This window comes from Dermacentor silvarum, chromosome 10 (assembly GCF_013339745.2).
Source record: "Dermacentor silvarum isolate Dsil-2018 chromosome 10, BIME_Dsil_1.4, whole genome shotgun sequence".
In the NCBI taxonomy this organism is placed as follows: domain Eukaryota; kingdom Metazoa; phylum Arthropoda; class Arachnida; order Ixodida; family Ixodidae; genus Dermacentor; species Dermacentor silvarum.
In genome coordinates, this window is record NC_051163.1 from 95,543,288 (window position 1) to 95,562,135 (window position 18,848).

General features: G+C 48.4%; 2 protein-coding genes across 10 annotated transcripts in view; one reads left to right on the top strand and one right to left on the bottom strand.

Moving 5' to 3' along the window:
- LOC119466316 (uncharacterized PE-PGRS family protein PE_PGRS20-like) overlaps window positions 1–18,848 on the top strand; it is a 1,297,174-nt gene that overhangs the window by 767,072 nt on the left and 511,254 nt on the right. The window contains exon 1 of one of the 6 annotated variants that reach the window (XM_049656753.1): window positions 1,339–1,452. The exons of 4 other annotated variants lie outside the window; for them this stretch is intronic. The gene's annotated coding sequence lies outside the window, so the exon portion shown is untranslated. Of the gene's footprint in view, window positions 1–1,338; window positions 1,472–18,848 lie in introns of those variants that run through there. One more of the 6 variants, XM_049656754.1, reaches the window with a different exon arrangement.
- LOC119466319 (uncharacterized PE-PGRS family protein PE_PGRS20-like) overlaps window positions 1–18,848 on the bottom strand; it is a 1,091,962-nt gene that overhangs the window by 726,818 nt on the left and 346,296 nt on the right. The window lies entirely within an intron of this gene.

Here is an 18,848-nt window from a genome sequence, read left to right on the forward strand (position 1 = left end):
ATATAAGTACCTCGGCGTACACATAAACGAAGGAAAGAATTACTCAAGCAACCACCAAGATAACCTGAATATAAAGGGGAAGCGAAATGCAGCAATAATGAAACACGGAGCACTGTGGAGCCACAATATGTATTAGGTGGTGCGTGGAATCTGGAAAGGAGTAATGGTGCCAGCGCTAACATTCGCAAAATCCATTCTATGCTTAAAATCGGATATATGGTTGGGTTTGGAAGTTAACCAAAGATCTGTAGGCCGGTTGGCTTTGGGAGCCCCCGGTAATACCACAAATGAGGCAGTGCAGGGTGACATGGGTTGGGCCTCTTTTGAAGTCAGAGAAGCACATAGCAAAATTAGTTTTGAAGAAAGGCTCAGGAACATGGATGAAAATAAATGGGCGGCTAAAGTGCCCAAGTATGTGCACATGAAAAGCGTGGACACAGAATAGAGGAAGAGATCAAGGAAGTTGGCAACCACGTAAAGGATAATCGAAACTGTAAATGGACAACCAGGAGTCATCAGAAAGAAAGTGATAGAAATAGAGACCCTGAATTGGATGCAAAGAATGAAAGCAAAAAAGGACAATGGAGATTTACAAGAATGAGAAGAAATAAATTAGAAGGGAAAATCTGTACGATAACACAAAGGGCAGTGCCTTGCTTTTTTTGGCTCGAGCCGGTTGCCTAAGGACCAAAACATACCGGAGCAAATATACGGAACTAGATGAGGCATGTGTATGCTACAGTAAAGATCCAGAGACCACTCAGCACATCCTAATGGAATGCGACGGGATCCACCCAGCGAGAAACGCAGCTAACGTGAAACTCCCAGAAGCGCTTGGGTTTAAAGTGTAAGAAAACAACAACAGATCAGCCGTATAGATAAGGAAGAGACAATTAGAGTACTGGTGGAAAAAAAAGCAGGGAAAAGATGGATACGACCTGATCTCTTAAAATCGTAAGTAGCGACACAAGGTAAATTTTTGAAAAAAAAGAAAGAATAATGAGAGGGTATACAAAAATGCTAGATAAGGAACATGTATAGTATACCCGAATAAATCAAGCAGGCTGAGTGACTATTTGTTGCCGCCACCTTTCAAAGGGTATGCCAATAAATCATCATTATCACCAGCAACCATCGGTGACGAACAAGAAGCATTACGTCGTTCAAACGTGCTGGAAGCACGTTCACTTTGTGTTTTCGCGCATGCTGTGGCGGCGGGAAGTGACGTGGTGGTTGACGCTACTACCCCCAAATTCCGGCGTAATACCCCGTGCTCGGTGAATTCTCAGTCGGTCGTCGTTCCGACGTTCTGCGTGCGCGTTTGTGTCCAATGTGTACCAAGGTTACCGCGACTACGGCGTGACGTTTTATTACCGCAACAGAGAAACGTGAGGATTCTTGCTTCGCTTGGCGTGAGATTTTGGATTCGCTGCGCGACATCGCCGTTCCTACCTGCGACGCCCCGCCGGAGGTGCTATTTATTTTTTCTTTCGTGTTAAGCGTTTCGTTGCTCGACTGAGAGGATTCCCGACATGGCACGCTACGGCAGCTTCTGCGGGCTTCCGGCTTTGGAGGCGACGGTGATCGTCCTCGGTTGTCTTGTCGGTGAGTTTATTTTTTGGACCGTCCTGTTTCGGCTGCGTTGTTTTCGCGAGCCTCTGAGACCCGCCTCACAGCGCGAACACGGGCGCTCGGTAAAAAAAAAAAAAAAACGGTGCGGCCTGCCGCGTGCATCAAAAACGGTGTCATCCAGCAAGGGACATAAAAAAAGCATAAAAAAGCCGGGCATCGGCATAGAAAATTGGGCAGGAACGCGCTCGGCATGCCGTCTTGCGTAGAAGCTGACGCGTCCCAACCCCGTCAGATAGCTGGGACCTTAGAACAACCCGCATCGGCAATAGTGTGAATCAAAACACCTCGCCTGATTTAACCTTCCCTAGGAACAGAGACAATGCCATCTTGGACAATACGGAACTTAACGTTGGGAGTGATTATTACATTCTCTCCATTACGGTACCCTCCAGAGGCGACACAGGGAAAAAGCTAAAAATTAAGCACACTAAATGGGACGCTTCCGGTATGTCCCGAATAGACGTGAACACGCACCCTTTACAAACCATGAAGAGTGGACATCCAGTGTTCGCAAAGACGCAGCTAACTCAACCACGGAGGTAGAGCAGGATGTGGACGAGCCAGCTCCTGGTGCTAAATTGGTCCACACGTCGTCTGCGCAGAAGCGCTTGCAGAAAAGCTAGCTCGCGCAAAAACACAATCGTGGCCTACGCAAACACCTCGCCCAACTCGAAAGGGATATCGGGAAATACTCACGACAGCTCAGTCAGGAACACTGGCACCAGCTAAGTGACCGCCAGCTATGTGGCCAGCTAGGATGCAAAAACACCTGGTTCCTGCTTAAATACCTTCTTGGCCCCACTAAGACTAGAACAGCGTTACAAAGGAACCTTCAAAGGATCATACACTCCTTCCCGGGAGATAATGATGCCCGCTTTGAAGCTCTAAAAACCGCTACTTTAATACAAGCACTGATACTCCCCTGCCTGTAGCTTACACCGGAAAAGAAAACAGGTAATTGGACAGTGAAACTATGGAATGTAAAGAACGTGCTGTCCTAAGCAGCATCAAAAGTGCAGCGGCGGCTGGCGAGGACCGTATCACTAATAAAATGCTATGTAACCTAGACGAGCAGTCGGTTACTGAAATCACCAATCTTTTCAACATACACTGGAAAGAGGGGACTATACCAACCAGCTGGAAACATGCAAAAGTAATCTTCATACCGAAACCAAGCAAGAGGCTGGAACAGGAAAATCTCCGCCCCATATCCTTAACCTCATGCCTTAGGAAGGTTATGGAACACGTCATTCTTAACAGACTGAATGAGTACACTGAAAGCAAGAGGCTACTGCCCCATACGATGATTGGCTTCAGGCCAAATCTGTCCACCCAAGACATTACGTGGCAGATTCAGCATGATATCTTACACCCGGGCCCTGTAAGAGCCACCCGTACCATTCTAGGGCTTGACGTGAGTAAAGCGTTTGACAATGTATCACACGCATCAATACTAACAAATCTATCCCAAGTGAATGTCGGGGAGCGCACTTATGTCTACATTGCAAACTTCCTCAAGGATCGCACTGCGGAAATACACCTTGGGGACATTAAAAGCGGACAATTTAAATAAGGAACAAGGGGCACCCCTTAAGGTGCGGTACACTCCTCCTTGCTTTTCAACGTGATCATGCGAAACCTGCCCCCAATACTGGAAATGATCCCGCGTATCAAGCACTAGATCTACGCTGATGACGTTCAACCGCGTGACAATGTCACCATCTGTACCAACACAGTTCGAATGTTGAAATCACGGATGCACGACAAGCGGCCGCAGACACCATACAAACTTTTCTGCGACAAAACGGTCTTGCGGGCTCCCCGACAAAATCTGAGCTTCTCGTCATCCGGGATAGATCTTCAAAACCCGCCACGGAAAGGGATCTCAGTCCCCTATCCGAGCCAATATGGAAGACGGCCTAGTTCCGTTCGTATTGACAATAAGAGTCCTGGGCGTACTAATTCTACATAATACTCACAATTCCTGGGCTATTTCCCTATTACAGTTGACAGCCCGCCAAATATCTGGCCTTCTCGGACGACTAGCTACACGATATCGCGATATGAAGGAAGCCGATCTCTGTCGCCTGACGCAGGTATTCCTAGTCATTCGCCTAGTGCACTCCTTCCCCTACTACCACCTGCGTCCTCAAACCTGGCAAGTCTCCTCTAGAGATTACTTCCTACCTCCCAATCGCGCTGGCTAGTTGCATTGGGAAGGTGATGGAACGAATGATCCTCGCAAGACTTGAATGGAACCTCGAACGCTATGAAGTTTATCTAGACGCAATGGCTGGCTTTTGACGTCACCGATGTTGCATTGACAATGTCATCAATTTGGTTACTTACGTTCAACATCAAAAGACGTGTAAGCGATTATCTGTCGCCATGTTTCTCGACATCAAAGGAGCATATGACAATGTTCTTCATGAGGCTATATTACACGCTCTGGAAATGGTTGACCTCGGCGGTCGGCTTTATTGTTGGACACGTAGTTATTTACATAAGCGGTCTCTATTTGTGAATACTGAAGACAGCCCAACCTCTCAACAATATACACACCACAGGGTGGTGTGTTGAGCCCAACACTCTTCAACCTTGTGCTCAATGCTCTCGTAGAATGCCTACCAAATACGGTGAAGTTGTCAATATATGCGGATGACATATGCGTTTGGGCATCTGGCGTGACGCGACCTCAAGTACGTGCAAGGGTCCAAAAATCTGCGGCGTTGATAACGACACACTTTAGTGAACAAGGCCTCAATATTTCCCCAGAAAAATGCGCATTGGTCGCATTTAGCCGGAAACGAATGACACCATACACCATATCCATCGATGGACAAAATATGTCTTACGTCAGAACGCACAGGTTATTAGAGGTAATCATCGATCGTGACCTCTGTTGGAGTCCCCATGTCACCTACGTAAAGAAGCGCCTGACCGCCATCTCTCATCTCTTCAAGTTCCTTGGAATAAAATCCTGGGGCACATCAGTACACGCGATGGTGCAACTTCACCGGACGCTGATTATCGGGTATTTGAGGTACAGCTTGGCAGTGCTGACCAATACCTGTAGAACTAACATCCGTACAATCGAAAGTATTCAGGCACAGGCACTTAGGGTCTTTCTAGGGTTGCCACGATGTACATCAACATCAGAAACCATTGCAATTGAACATGATTACCCAGCCAAGATTGATATTATTAGGAAGTGCTCAGAGCACACGTCAGGCACCTTGCTCGCGCCCCTTCCCACTAGCTAGCCTCACTGCCAGAACACCGACCACGTGCCTCTTGAGTGAGTGAGTGAGTGAAATAACTTTTATTACAGGTCCGGCGAGGCCGCCAACTCGTCGCGTACCCGGCTAGTCCCACGTCGGGACTGGCAGGTCTAGCCCACCCGCCCGGTCGCGGGCACGCCGGACAGCCAGGATTTGCTTGTCTAGAGCGGGGCTACGCAGAAGCGAGTCCCACTCATCCTTTCTGAACTTGGGGTATCTTGACCCGCACTCCCAGAGCATGTGTGCTAGAGTGGAGGTCTGCCCACAGGATGGGCAGGCGTCGTCGCGATATACGTCAGGGTAAACTTCGTGCAGAACGGCCAGACACGGATATGTGCCGGTCTGTAAAGGTCTAAGCGAAACAGCTTGCGCCCTATTCAATTTGGGATGAGGGGTGGAAAGACCCTTCTGGACATGTAAAAAAAAAATTTGTCACCTCGTTGTGAGTAGCGGGTGCATCCCTGTGGCCGTAGGGGGGAGGGGTGTCGGCTCTCCTTACAGAGGAAGTGCGGTCGGTGAGGTCGCGCGCAGCCTCGTGAGCAGACTCATTGAGGTTCGGGGGAGCACCCTCGACCGATCCGACGTGAGCGGGAAACCAGTGAATCGAATGATGCGTGAGAGCATCCGGATTGGAGACGCTAAGAAGACGAGCAGCCTGCTCGGCGATGCGACCCTTCTGAAAAGCCCTAACTGCCGTTTTGGAATCGCTGTAGATCTCAGACCCACGACCGTCTAGCAGGGCGAGGGCGATGGCGGCTTGCTCGGCGACTTCGGGGTCTGAAGTGCGAATTGAAGCGCTATTGGAAAGCTTGCCGCTGGAGTCGACCACGACGACGGCAAAGGTCTTTCCATCGCGGTACTCCGCCGAGTCGACGAAGCGTGCTCTGATGCCTTGTTGATAGATCTTTTTCAGAATTGCTACTGCTCTCGCCTTGCGTCTGCCCTCGTTGTGGACGGGATGGACGTTTCGAGGCACGGGGGCCACTTCGAACTTGTCTCGAATGCACCTAGGGATCGGGGTACTGACCCTCGAAGATGCCACAGGAGGGTAACCCAGCTCTTCGAGGATGCATTTACCTGCCTCTGTGGTGGTCAGGCGAGCGAGTCGCGCGCGTTCTTGGGCTTCGGCAATCTCCTCGGCGGTGTTGTGTACCCCCAGCTTGAGGAGATCTTCAGTATGGGTCCTAATGGGTAGCCCGAGAGCCCTTTTCACTACTTTGCGGATGAGAGCATTGAACTTGTCTCGCTCCGCTCTGAGCCAGTTGTGCATAGAAATCGTGTACGTGAAGTGGCATAATACGAAGGCGTTGATAAGGGTGAGGAGATTGGCCTCCTTCATGCCTCTGTGTCTGTTTGCGATTCTGCGAACGAGGCGGAAGGCGCTGTCCGTCTTTGCGATGATCTTGCGGAGAGCCGTTCCGTTCCCGCCGTTGTATTCGACAAACATGCCCAGGACCCGAATGACGTCGACCCTGGGTATCACCCCTCCATCACAAGTGTGAAGACAGATGCTGCTTTCGGAGACTGGCTTCCAATCGTTGGGTCTTCTTCCCTTCTCTTTTCTGTAAAGCAGAAGCTCCGACTTGGCGGGGGAGCACAGAAGTAGGGTGGGACGGAGATACTCCTCGATCACGTCGATCGCCTCCTGCATGGCTTCTTCGACTCTGCCCTCGCATCCCCCGGTGCACCAGATGGTAATGTCGTCGGCGTAGATGGTGTGCTTGACGTCCTCAACGCATGCCAACCTCTCGGAAAGACCAATCATACAGATGTTAAATAGTGTGGGGGAGATTACGGCGCCCTGAGGAGTGCCCCGTGCTCCGAGGGGCGCATCTTCGGAGCGAAAGTCTCCAATGCGAAGGTTGGCCTTCCTGTCCGTTAAAAAAGAGCTGACGTAGCTGTGGAATCTGGAACCGAGACCTAGGTCTGAAATGGTCTTGACGATAAAGGCGTGGAGCAAGCCTTCTCGAGGTCCAGACCGAGCAGAGCCTTGACGTCTCTGGAACGGCCGTCCACAATCTGATGCTTGATTAGTTTCATTGCATCCTGCGTCGAGAGTCCGGCGCGGAACCCGATCATAATATACGTGTAAACGTCGTTGTCTTCGAGGTACCCGTTGAGTCTGTTGAGGACGACGCGCTCCATGACCTTGCCGACGCAGGAGGTTAGAGAAATCGGCCTCAGGTTCTCCATGTTCGGGGCCTTGCCGGGCTTGGGAATGAGCACCGTGCAGGCCGACTTCCATTCTGCAGGAACCATGCCGCTCTTCCAGGACTCGTTGATATTTTCGGTGAGAAAGACAATCGACGGGTCGTCGAGGTTTCTCAACATTCTGTTGGTGACTCCGTCCGGACCCGGCGCAGACTTGCGGTTGAGCGCGAAGATGGCATGTCAGACCTCGGCAACAGAGAAGTCTTCGTCCAGCTCGGGGCGAGGAGGGCCTCGGTAGTCAGGGAGTTGGGTCGCCGGATCGCCGTCGCGCCGGATGGGCAGGTACTTCTGAATGAGCTTGGAGACGAGTACATCGACCGTGTGAGACCTGGTGGCTTAGTGAAGGGCCCGGGCCAACGTATGCTTCTGATTTAACTTGGAGCCGCTTTCGTCAAGAAGGTGCTTCAGCATACCCCAGGACTTGCCATTGCGCATCTGTCCGTCAATGGATTCGCAGAGCTCGTCCCACTGCTGCTGGCATAGCGCTTTACAGTGGTCATCGATGACCTTGTTGAGCTCCGAGATTTTCTTTCGGGATCTGCGATTGAGCCTTTGACCCTTCCATCGACGGAGCAGGGCGTTTTTGGCCTCGATGAGATGGGCGAGTCTGCTGTCCATTCGCTCGACGTCGAGATCAGTTTCCACTTTCTTGGTAGCCGCGGAAGCGTCGTTGCGGATGCATTCGCACCATTCTTCGAGGCTGGTGGTTTCCCTGGCTCTCCCGGGTTCTTCCCGAATCTTGCGAAAATGGTCCCAATCGACGAACGTGAATTCCCTGACCCTACTTCGAGCCACCTTGAAGTGGGTCTCGAGAATGTAGTGGTCGCTGCCAAACTCCATGGCGGTGTTCTCCCAGCCCACGTCCTCGACGTTCTTGACGAAGGCGAGGTCGGGTGTCGTGTCCCGGGTGACGGAGTTGCCGATGCGCGTGGGAAAAGCTTTGTCCGTGACCAGAGTGAGGTCCATCTCGTTGGCGTCTTGCCACAGGTTGCGCCCCTTGGTAGTGTCGTAGATGTAACCCCACAGGCCGTACGGGGCGTTGAAGTCGCCGACGACGACCAAGGGTCGTGGGCCGGCCAGGTCGGTCGCTTTCTTGAGGATGGTCTTGAACTGTTGGCGCGAGTCCCTGGGGTTGCTATAGATATTGAGAACGAAGACACTGTTTCTGCGCTGATTCCGCTGCGGCGCGTCGAGCAGGATCTCAACCATGACATATTCGATTCTACCGCTCCCCAGCTTGAGGTCGTGGGTGAGATGAGTAAGCCTTTTATCGATCAAGGTACAAATGCGTCGCCCCCCAGGCCGGCCCGACACGGCCCTGTAGCCCTGGAGCGAGGCAGCGGAGACTAATGTTTCCTGAAGAGCAATGACCTGAGGTTTGATCACCAAAGACCTGAAAAACTGCTGTGCCTCTTTAGTCAGACGATACTGCCTTATCGTATATACCTTCCATCAGGTTACACAGCTGCAACGAGAGTTGTTTCCTCCTTGGTGCTTGGCTCGGCCACAAGTTCGACTGACAGTGCCTGGAATTTGAACGAAAGCCGAACTCTCATCACCAGCTCTCAAGCAACTTTCGCTGATCATGCTGCACGAAAAATACAGTGATCATACCTATATATACACTGATGGTTCAACCACCATGGACAGTTCTGCAGGATCAGTGTTTTTTCCTGCGAAAGACTTAACCTTGAAGTTCAAGACATCACACCTGACGACATCGACAGCCGCGGAGCTTGTTGCTCTTCGAATAATTTGTGAGGAACCACCTAACAAATGGAGTGTTTTCAGTGACTCCAAGGCAGCGCTACATTGCTTGCTTTCCGCCTTACGCCGTGGACGCTACGAACAACTAGTCCTCGAAATCCGAGAGGTCCTTCATCGCCTCGTCGAGCAAGGACACGACGTCACCTTTCAGTCGCTCCCTAGCCACTGTGGCGTAATGGTCAACGAATATGCCAATGAAGCTGATCGATCTACTCATGAAGATGGCGCACAGGAACCAATCCCGCTGTCAAGAACAGATGCAGCAGCGAAACTTCGAGTGCTTGCAAACGATGCCACACAATCGTTGTTTGCAACACACACGTCTGTATCGACTGGACGCCTGTCTTCGACTGCGCCCTCCACCTGGACTATCCCGACCCGAAACAACGGTACTTTGCCGATTGTGGCATTGTGTCGCATTTAAAAAGTCGTTTGCTTTCCGCATCGGATGGGAGGATAGTGCTGCGTGTGACCACTGTGGCGACGAGGAAACAATCGAGCACGTACTGTGTCACTGTCCCCAATACAGTGCACATAGGCAGTCACTCGCGACCGCGCTGGCGCGTCTTGACCATTGGCCGCTTTCGGAGCAGACAGTCCTGGAACGCCGGGCTATACAGTCGTCACACAAGTCAGTCAAGGCACTCTTGAAGTTTTTGCGATCGAGTGGACTATCTGACAGGCTATAGTTCGCACGGACGTTTCCAACCTCCTCTTTCTTTTCTTTTCTTTTATTCCTTGAATTTTTGTTTCGTGACTGCTTTTTCTCTTCCCTATTCTTTCCGCCTTTCATTTCCCCTTCTCCTTCCCCCAGTGCAGGGTAGCAAACCAGAATATTTTCGGGTTAACCTCCCTGCCTTTCCCACCACGTTTCTCTCTCTCTCTACCACCTGCGGCTTTCCGACAAGGAAAAGGTCAATAGTGCCAACCGCACAGCTCGTAAAGCAGACCCCGGGCTCCCTAGGCATGCGAACAGTGAACGATAACTTGAGCTAGGGGTATACAATGCGCTGGACGAACTCACGAAAGCCCATAAAACGGCCCAACGGGAACGAGTATCCAGCACCGCAACTGGCAGGGTCATTCTGGGTAAACTCGGGCTAAATCCCGTTATGAATTCGGCAGGACAAACCACACTACCTGCTGCGGCCAAACTCCAATTGGTTATCAAACCATTACCCAAGAACATGCTTCCTGGGTGACACGACAAGAGGCGGCCTGCCAGAGACAAGGCCTTTCAAGAAAGGTACCAAAACAGCCAGCACACTGCGTGTGTCGATGCGGCAAATCAAAATCCCCCAAATTACTTAGTGAGTGTCGTGACCGGAGAGGGACACCACGACCACAAGTACACCGTCAACCGTAGAAGCGGAAGAGACTGCCATTGCTTTGGCCATCGCGAATCCTTCCGTGCAAACCGTCATATGCGACTCCAAATGGGCAATCGCTAACTTTTCGAGAGGCAGTATAGGCATCTGCGTGGCGCGAGTCTTGCGGGACTTCGCAAGCGAAAAGGCTATTGAGCTCGTGTGGGTCCCTGCCCATTTGGGGGCATCAAGGGAATGAGGAGGCGCTCTGGGTAGCCCGAGGTCTAATCAACCAGGAGGTGTGCCCCTCAGACTCGGATCCCCGGTATGAGGCACCGAAGACATACCACGAAATAACTACTACAGAGAGAACAGGTGAATCTCGAAACGCAAACCTCACGCGAGCACAAGCCTCGATCCTGCGTCGAATCCAAACTAATTTGTTCCCCAGCCCACACTGGCTGCTCCTAATTTCCAACGAACAATGGAACCCCATATGTCAAAACTGCACAATTCAAACATTGGCAACACAAAATCACGTTCTTTGAGGGTGCGAGAGTGTACCCCCTCCCAAGTCGCTCCTGCCAGCTCCCTCACAACATACGTGGGAGGGGCTGCTGAGAACGCCAGATGAAAGACGGCAGCAAGACCTCGTCGCCAGGGCCGAAAGGATCGCTTTTCGAGAGGGGCCATCCTAGGACTCGCGCCTGCCAGACCTTACCTGAGCAGAATTATAATAATGTTGTTACCACCTAGCGGGGACATAAAAAAAGCATAAAAAGCTGGGCATCGGCATAAAAAGTTTGTTAGGAACACGCTCGGAACGCCGTCACGCGTGGCAGCTGCCGCATTCCAACCCCATCAGCTAGCGCCATTCGGCCCAGCCAAGCGGCCGAGAATTCAACTACGGCCGAGACATTCTTTCCCATTGCAGCCCGCCTGACGCAGCAGGCTGCACGTTTTAAATGCGAAGTATTTCTTGGCGAACATTTGCCACTTTGCCACTATCTATCTATCTATCTACCTATTTATCTATCAATCTATCTATCCATCCAGCCGCCTACGTCTTGGTCATGGTCATATCGTTAGCTTGGTGTTTACCAAAATTGGCATACTATGAAAAGAGTGCATGACGAACATAAATAAGAGGGCATGACATGAATATCATGGCATTAGTATCATGTAGGTCATGAAACAGCTGCCTACGTCTTGGTGCGCTCATGATCGTTTCGATAAAGTGATAGGTACCACAATTGGCATAGTATGACAACAGTGTATGACGAACAGAGGTGATAGGTCATCACAAGAATTTCATGATATGCGTGTCATGTAGGTCATAAAACAGCCGCCTAAAATGACAATGGCCAGCGAAAAAAAAACATTAACACTCAAAAACCACAGAAATTGGTTCGAACGTGGGTATTAAGTGAAGGAAGCACTAAAGGATGATGATAGAAGTAATAGTCATGAGCATGACTCAGCAAAAATGACAATGACTCAGCGAAAAGTATTCACACTCAAAAACCACCTAAATGGTTTCGGACGTGGGTTCTAAGTGAAGGAAACACTCAAGGATAGTGGCAGAAGCCATAGTCATGACCATGACTAAGCACAAATGACAATGACCCAGCGAAAAAAATTAACACTCAAAAACCAATTGAATGGCTTCGGATTTGGTACTAAGGAAAATGATAAATTTGAAATGTTGAAGTCATGGTCATGAGCCTGGCTAAGGCTTTTGCCTTAACGAGCCCTAGGCGTTTATAAAGAGACTCCTGAGAACTCATTAGGTGAATGTCGTGACATGCGTGCCATGTAGGTCATGAGAATATAGCCATGTAGGTCATGCGTGCCATGTAGGTCATGAGAATATGCCATGTAGGTCATGAACGTCTTGGTGCGCTCATGGTCGTTTCGTTAACTTGGTAGGCTCCCCGCACACTGCTTCGCCTAACAACGATTCCCGCAGGGCGTGGAATCTGCTTGCTTTTTTGCTGAGTCATTGTCATTTTTGCTTAGTCATGCTCATGTCTGTGACTTCCTTTAGTGTTTCGTTTACTTAGTACATAAGTCAGAACCCATTTCAGTGGTTTTGGAGTAGTAATGTCTTTTTCGGTGGGTGATTGTCATTTTAGGCAACTGTTTCATGACCTACATGACACGCATGCCATGATATTCATCTTATGACCTATCATTTATATGACTGTTGTCATATTATGACAATTTTGGTGCTACCAGAATAACGACGACGTAAACAGCTGCCTACGTAACCAAGACGTAGGCAGCTGTTTCGTGACGTACATGACACACATGTCACGACATGTCATTTATGTCCGTCATACACTCTTGTCGTACTATGCCGATCTTGGTAAATCCCAAGTCAGCCAAAAGACCATGAGAGCACAAAGACGTAGGAGGCTAGATAGATAGACAGATAGTTAGATTGATAGACAGATAGATACTGTGAAAGTGGCAAATGTTCCTCAAAAAATGCTTTGCATATAAAGCACTTGAGTGCTACAATTTAGGTGCAACCAATATAGTTTCGAAGTTTTAGGTGGTAACAATTAACCCAAATAAATTATTTTAATTGCCATACGGAAGCTTATTCTCCTAACACGGGGCATGTTAAGTGCAATGGACGCAAGTCAATAAACTGCAGTCTGTCGGAGAGCGCTGTCTTTCCTGTAAATATGTACGCGCTCGTCCACATTATCTCCTAGGTCGAGCGCTTTGAGCTCTGAGCTACCTCAGACTGCGAGGCGTCAACTTCAAGAGCCCCCAACAACGCGAAGCCATAAACAAACCGCTCAAACAAATCGTTCATTTCTCTAGAGTTTAGCCGCCTCGTGACTTCAGTTTTCCTTCGCGAGACAAGACGGTGCCACTCTTGGAATGTGCGTTGATGGTGTGGATACACAGGTCTGAGATTGCGGCTGACGTGTTGGGGTTCCTTATCGAAGATTCGGACAAGGCCTCCTAATCGCGCAGCTGAAACTGCGGATAATGCAGTTGTCATTGAGCTTGTGTACGTTTAGGTGTTTATATGTGAGCGTTGCGGTGTTTGTCTGCTCGCGTGCGTGTTTGTGCGCGTGCGCGCGCATTCGCGCGACTGGTGGCGCACTGCCCTTGTGTCACACATCCGTGAACGGCGCATCACTATGGCTTTTCTTCGCATTGCAGATTACACAGAGGGCGACTATGTGACAAACGGGAACCTGTTAGCCAGTGACAACTCTCACGAACCGAAAATGAGCAGAATGGTGGAGTGCGCAAGAAAGGATCTTGCAGATTAAAAATCATCGTGCTTCTACTCCGTGAAGATGGTCGAACAGCGAAGCTGTGCATGCGCAGCCGCTTGGCTGGCCCGAACGGCGCTACTTGAAGGGGATGGGGCTCATCGGCGTCCACGGGCGGCTTATTCTTTTTTGCTGCGTCATTGACATTTTTGCTGAGTCATGCTCACGAATATGACTGCCATCATTATCATTTAGCGTGTCCTTCACTTAGTACCCACGTCAGAACCCATTTCAGTGCTTCTTGAGTGTTAATCTTTTTTGGCCGAATCATTGTCATACTGAGTCATGCTCAAGACTATGACTTCTACCATTATCCTTCGGTGTTTCCTTCACTTAGCATCCACGTCAGAACCCATTTGAGTTTTTTTGAGTGCTAATGTTTTTTTCGATGGGTCATAGTGTTTTTAGGCGGCTGTTTTAAGACCTACTTGACCCGCATCTCATGACATTCATGTCAAGACCTATCATTTATGTTCGTCATACACTGTTGTCATACTATTCCAATTTTGGTACCTACCAAGTTAACGAAACGACCAGGAGACCATCAAAACTTAGGCAGATGTTTCATGACTTACATGGCACACATGTGATGATATTCATGTCATGCCCTATCATTTATGTTCGTCATACACTCTAGTCATAGCATGCTAATTTCAGTAAATACCGAGTTAACGATACGACCATGAGAGCACCAAAACCTAGGCGGCTAGATAGATAGATACTGCCAAAGTGGCAAATGTTCGCCAAGAAATGCTTCGCCTTTGATATCCGCGCCACACAGTGTCACAAAATTTACCTGTAGATCGTATAGCTCGTGCTAGACCGTCGCTTTCCTATCAAGTCGCTTTTGTGAGGAAGGAACACAAACGCATGGCACACTCCGGTTAATATAAACTGTAACCATGGGATTTGCATATCCCATCAATTCAATACCTCAATGGCTGTGTTAAAGAAAGCTCTAAACTTACTACACGACAGATGTTTTAATCTGCGGAACGTATCCTTCCTGCGCTTTGTGCGCTGCTCTAGCGTTTTAAATGCGAAGCATTTCTTGGCGAATATTTGCTACTTTGGCAGTATCTATCTATCTATCTATCTATCTATCCATCTATCTATCTATCTATCTATCTAGCCGCCTACGTCTTTGTCCTCTCATGGTCGTTTCGTTAACTTGGTAACTTGGTATGTACCAAAATTGGCATACAATGACAAGAGTTTATGACGAACATAAACAATATGTTATGACAAGAATGTCATGAGATGCGTGCCATATAGGTCGTGAAAAAGCCGCCTACGTCTTGGTGCTTTCATGGTCGTTTCATTACCTTGATCGGTACCTATCATGACTTATCATGTTGTGACATGTATTAATGTCATCTGGGCCATGACAATGACCAAGCGAAAAAGATTAACACTCAAAAGCGACTGAAGTGGGTTATGACATGGGTACTAAGTGAAGGAAACACTGAAGGATGACGGTAGAAGTCATAGTCATGAGCATAGCTCGGCGAAAGTGACAATGACTCGCCGAAAAAAGAATAACACTCAAAGGTCACTGAAATGGGTTCTGACGTAGGTACCAAGTGAAAGATACACTAAAGGATGATGGTAGAAGTCAGTCACGACCATGACAGAGCAAAAATAACAATGACTCAGCGAAAAAACTTTGTCACTCAAAAGACACTGAAATGGGTTCTGACGTGGGTACTAACTGATGGAAGCACTATAGGATGATGGTAGAAGTCATAGTCATGAGCATGACTGAGCGAAAATGACAATGATTCAGCGAAAAATGATTAACACTCAGAAGCCCCTGAAATGGGTTCAGACGTGGGCACTAAGTGAAGGAAACACTAATCTTCTTTCTTCTTCTTTCTGGGGTTTTACATGCCAAAACCAGTTCTGATTATGAGGCACGCCGTAGTGGAAAGCTCCGGATTAATTTTTACCACGAGGGGTTCTTTAACGTGCACTACACCGCAAGCACACGGCCGCATTTCGCCTTCATCGAAATGTGGCCGCCACGGCCGGGATTCAATCCCGCAATCTCGTGTTGAGCAGCGCAACGCCTTAGGTGACTGAGCCACTGCGGCGGGCAAGAAAACACTAACGAAAAATGACAGTGACTCAGTGAAGAAAAAATAACAATGAATAACCACTGAAATTGGTTCGGACATAAATGATAGGTAATGACATGAATGTCTTGACATGCATGTCATGTAGGTCATAAAACAGCCGGCTACGCCTCGGTGCTGCCATGGTCGTTTTGTTAACTTGGTTGGCTCCCCGCCCACCGCTTCGAATAACATCGATTCCCACAGGGTGTGGGATCTGCCGGCTTTTATTGCGATAGCAATTATATGGACACTCCAAGCGCATGTTTGCCGTCCCCTTCGGCATGGCCGTCGTAGTGATGTTCCGTATTAAGTCCAACGGCGATACAACCGTCGCCGCGCGATGTGCGTTGTGTGTGCGAGTGAAAGCGTGCGAGGGTGAGCCGGCAACCACAGCTTAATCTCGCGCACGCGAGAGGGGGAGGGGTGCTCACGGTCTTCGTTCACGCGCGAGGAACGGGGAGGAGGCGAAGGAAACGGAAAGGGGGGGGGGCTTGCGTTCTCCTTACGCGGCTGCTGCTATCTTGAAAGCGATCTGCGACAAAACCAAAGTGTGCGCCCGCGGAAGCCTCATCTTCGAAGGGATCTGTGACGGGCCAAACGCCAAAGTGCATTCGCCGAGTGCTGGTAGCTTCGTATGCGCTGCGCTTTCGACGCTTCGTTCGCGTAGAAGCCAGAGCCAGCGCAAAGGTCAATTTGTTCGCTACCGCTGGTGCGCTTTGTCACCCCAGCGTTTTCACGACCTGCCGCGGCCATCGAGAGAGATGTGTTCATGTTCACCTGTGCGCGCGTGACACCGTGCTTATTTATTTAGCTAGTAAGCGAATATTTACAACTTTAAACTGCCGGTAAACTAGCTACATATAGGTGTCTACTAATTTGCTATCGCAATCGATGCTTCACCTTTTGGGTGAAACTGCGACTTTTTTAGAACTCCTGTGGGATACGGGTATCAATGAGACTTTATAAATAACATGTGGGCAAAAGAATTTTACGCAACTCTCTCTCTCTCTCTCTATATATATATATATATATATACATATATATATATATATATATATATATATACACTCCTACTCCCAGGCTTAGTTCTAGTTGTAAAAACATAAATGCTCCACAAAGTGGATGGTAAAACTGCGCGTAAAGAAGTGGGATCGTTCCCCAGCTTTAGCCGGTTGCTTTATTGCGATAACAATTATTATCATCATCATCATCATCATGCTCAGCCTATATTTTATGTCCACTGCAAGACGAAGGCCTCTCCCTGCGATCTCCAATTACCCCTGTCTTGTGCTAGCCTATTCCAACTTGCGTCTGTAAATTTCCTAACTTCATCATCCCATCTGGTTTTCTGCCAACCTCGACTGTGCTTCCCTTCTCTTGGTATCCATTCCGTAACCCTTATGATCCACCGGTTATCCATGCTACGCATTACATGGCCTGCCCAGCTCCATTTCTTCTGCTTAATGTCAACTAGAATATCGTCTATCCACGTTTGTTCTCTGATCCACATCGCTCTCTTCCTGTCTCTTAACATTAGGCCTAACAATTTTCGTTCCATCGCTCTTTGTGCGGTCCTTAACTTGTTCTCGAGCTTCTTTGTTTGCCTCCAAGTTTCTGCCCCTTATGTTAGCACCGGTAGAATGCGATGATTGTACACTTTTCTTTTCAGCGACAGTGGGAAGCTCCCAGTCAGGATTTGGCAATGCCTGCCGTATGCACAGCAACCCAATTTTATTCTTCTGTAAATTTCTTTCTCATGATCAGGGTCTCCTGTGAGTAATTGACCTAGATATGTACTCCTTTACAGACTCTAGAGCCTGACTGGCGATCCTGAATTCTTGTTCTCTTGCCAGGATATTGAACTATATCTTTGTCTCCTGCATATTTATCTTCACCCCAATTCTTACACTTTCTAGATTAAGGTCCTCAATCATTTGCTGTAATTTGTCTCCATTGTTGCTGAATAGGACAATGTCATCTGCAAACCGAAGGTTGCTGAGATATTCGCCGTTGATCCTCACTCCTAAGCCTTCCCAGTCTAAGACGTTGAATACTTCTTCTAAGCATGCAGTGAATAGCATTGGAGAGATTGTGTCTCCTTGCCTGACCCCTTTCTTGATAGGTAACTTTGTACTTTTCTTGTGGAGAATCAAGGTAGCTGTGGAATCCTTGTAGATGTTTGCCAAGATATTCACGTATGCCTCCTGTACTCCTTGATTACGCAATGCCTCTATGACTGCTGGTGTCTCTACTGAATCAAACGCCTTTTCGTAATCTGTGAAAGCCATATAGAGAGGTTGATTGTACTTCACACATTTCTCGATTACCTGATTGATGACATGGATATGATCCATCGTAGAATATCCCTTCCTGAAACCAGCCTGTTCTCTTGGTTCGCTGAAGTCAAGTGTCGCCCTGATTCTATTGGTAATTATCTTGGTGAATATTTTATACAATACTGAAAGCAAGCTAATGGGTCTATAATTCTTTAATTCTTTAATGTCGCCCTTCTTATGGATTAGTATAATGTTGGCATTTTTTCAGCTCTCTGGTACACACGAAGTTGTGAGGCATTGCGTATAAAGGTCCGCAAGCTTTTCAAGCATGATATTTCCTCCATCTTTGATTAAATCTACTGTTATTCTATCTTCTCCAGCAGCTTTTCTCCTGGTCATGTCTTTCAAGGCCCTTTTAGCTACATCACTAGTTATAGAAGGACCTCTGTATCCGGTTTATCACTATTTCGAATGAAAGTAGCTTGGCTGTTCTGGGAAATGTACAGGTCAGTATAGAATTCTCCCGCTGCTATTATTATGTCATCAAAATTGCCCAAGATATTTCCATGCTTATCTTTCAGTGCACACATCTTGCCTTGTCCTATGCCAAGCTTTCTTGTTACTGACCTAATGCTGCGTCCATATTTTATGGCTTCCTCAATCTTTCCCACGTTATAATTTCGAATATCCTCTACTTTCTTCTTGTTCATCACTTTTGACAGTTCAGCGAATTCTATCTCATCTCTTGAGTTGGACATTTTCATGTTTGTCGTTTCTTTATTAGGTCTTTTGTTTCCTGGGAGAGCTTACCTACTGATTGCCTTGGTGCCTTACCTCCCACTTCAATTGCTGCTTCTGTGATCAACCTAGTTACGATTTCATTCATTACCTCTATGTTGTCTTCATCTTCCTTTTCTAAAGCTGCATATTTGTTTGCGAGCACCAGCCTGATTCATCC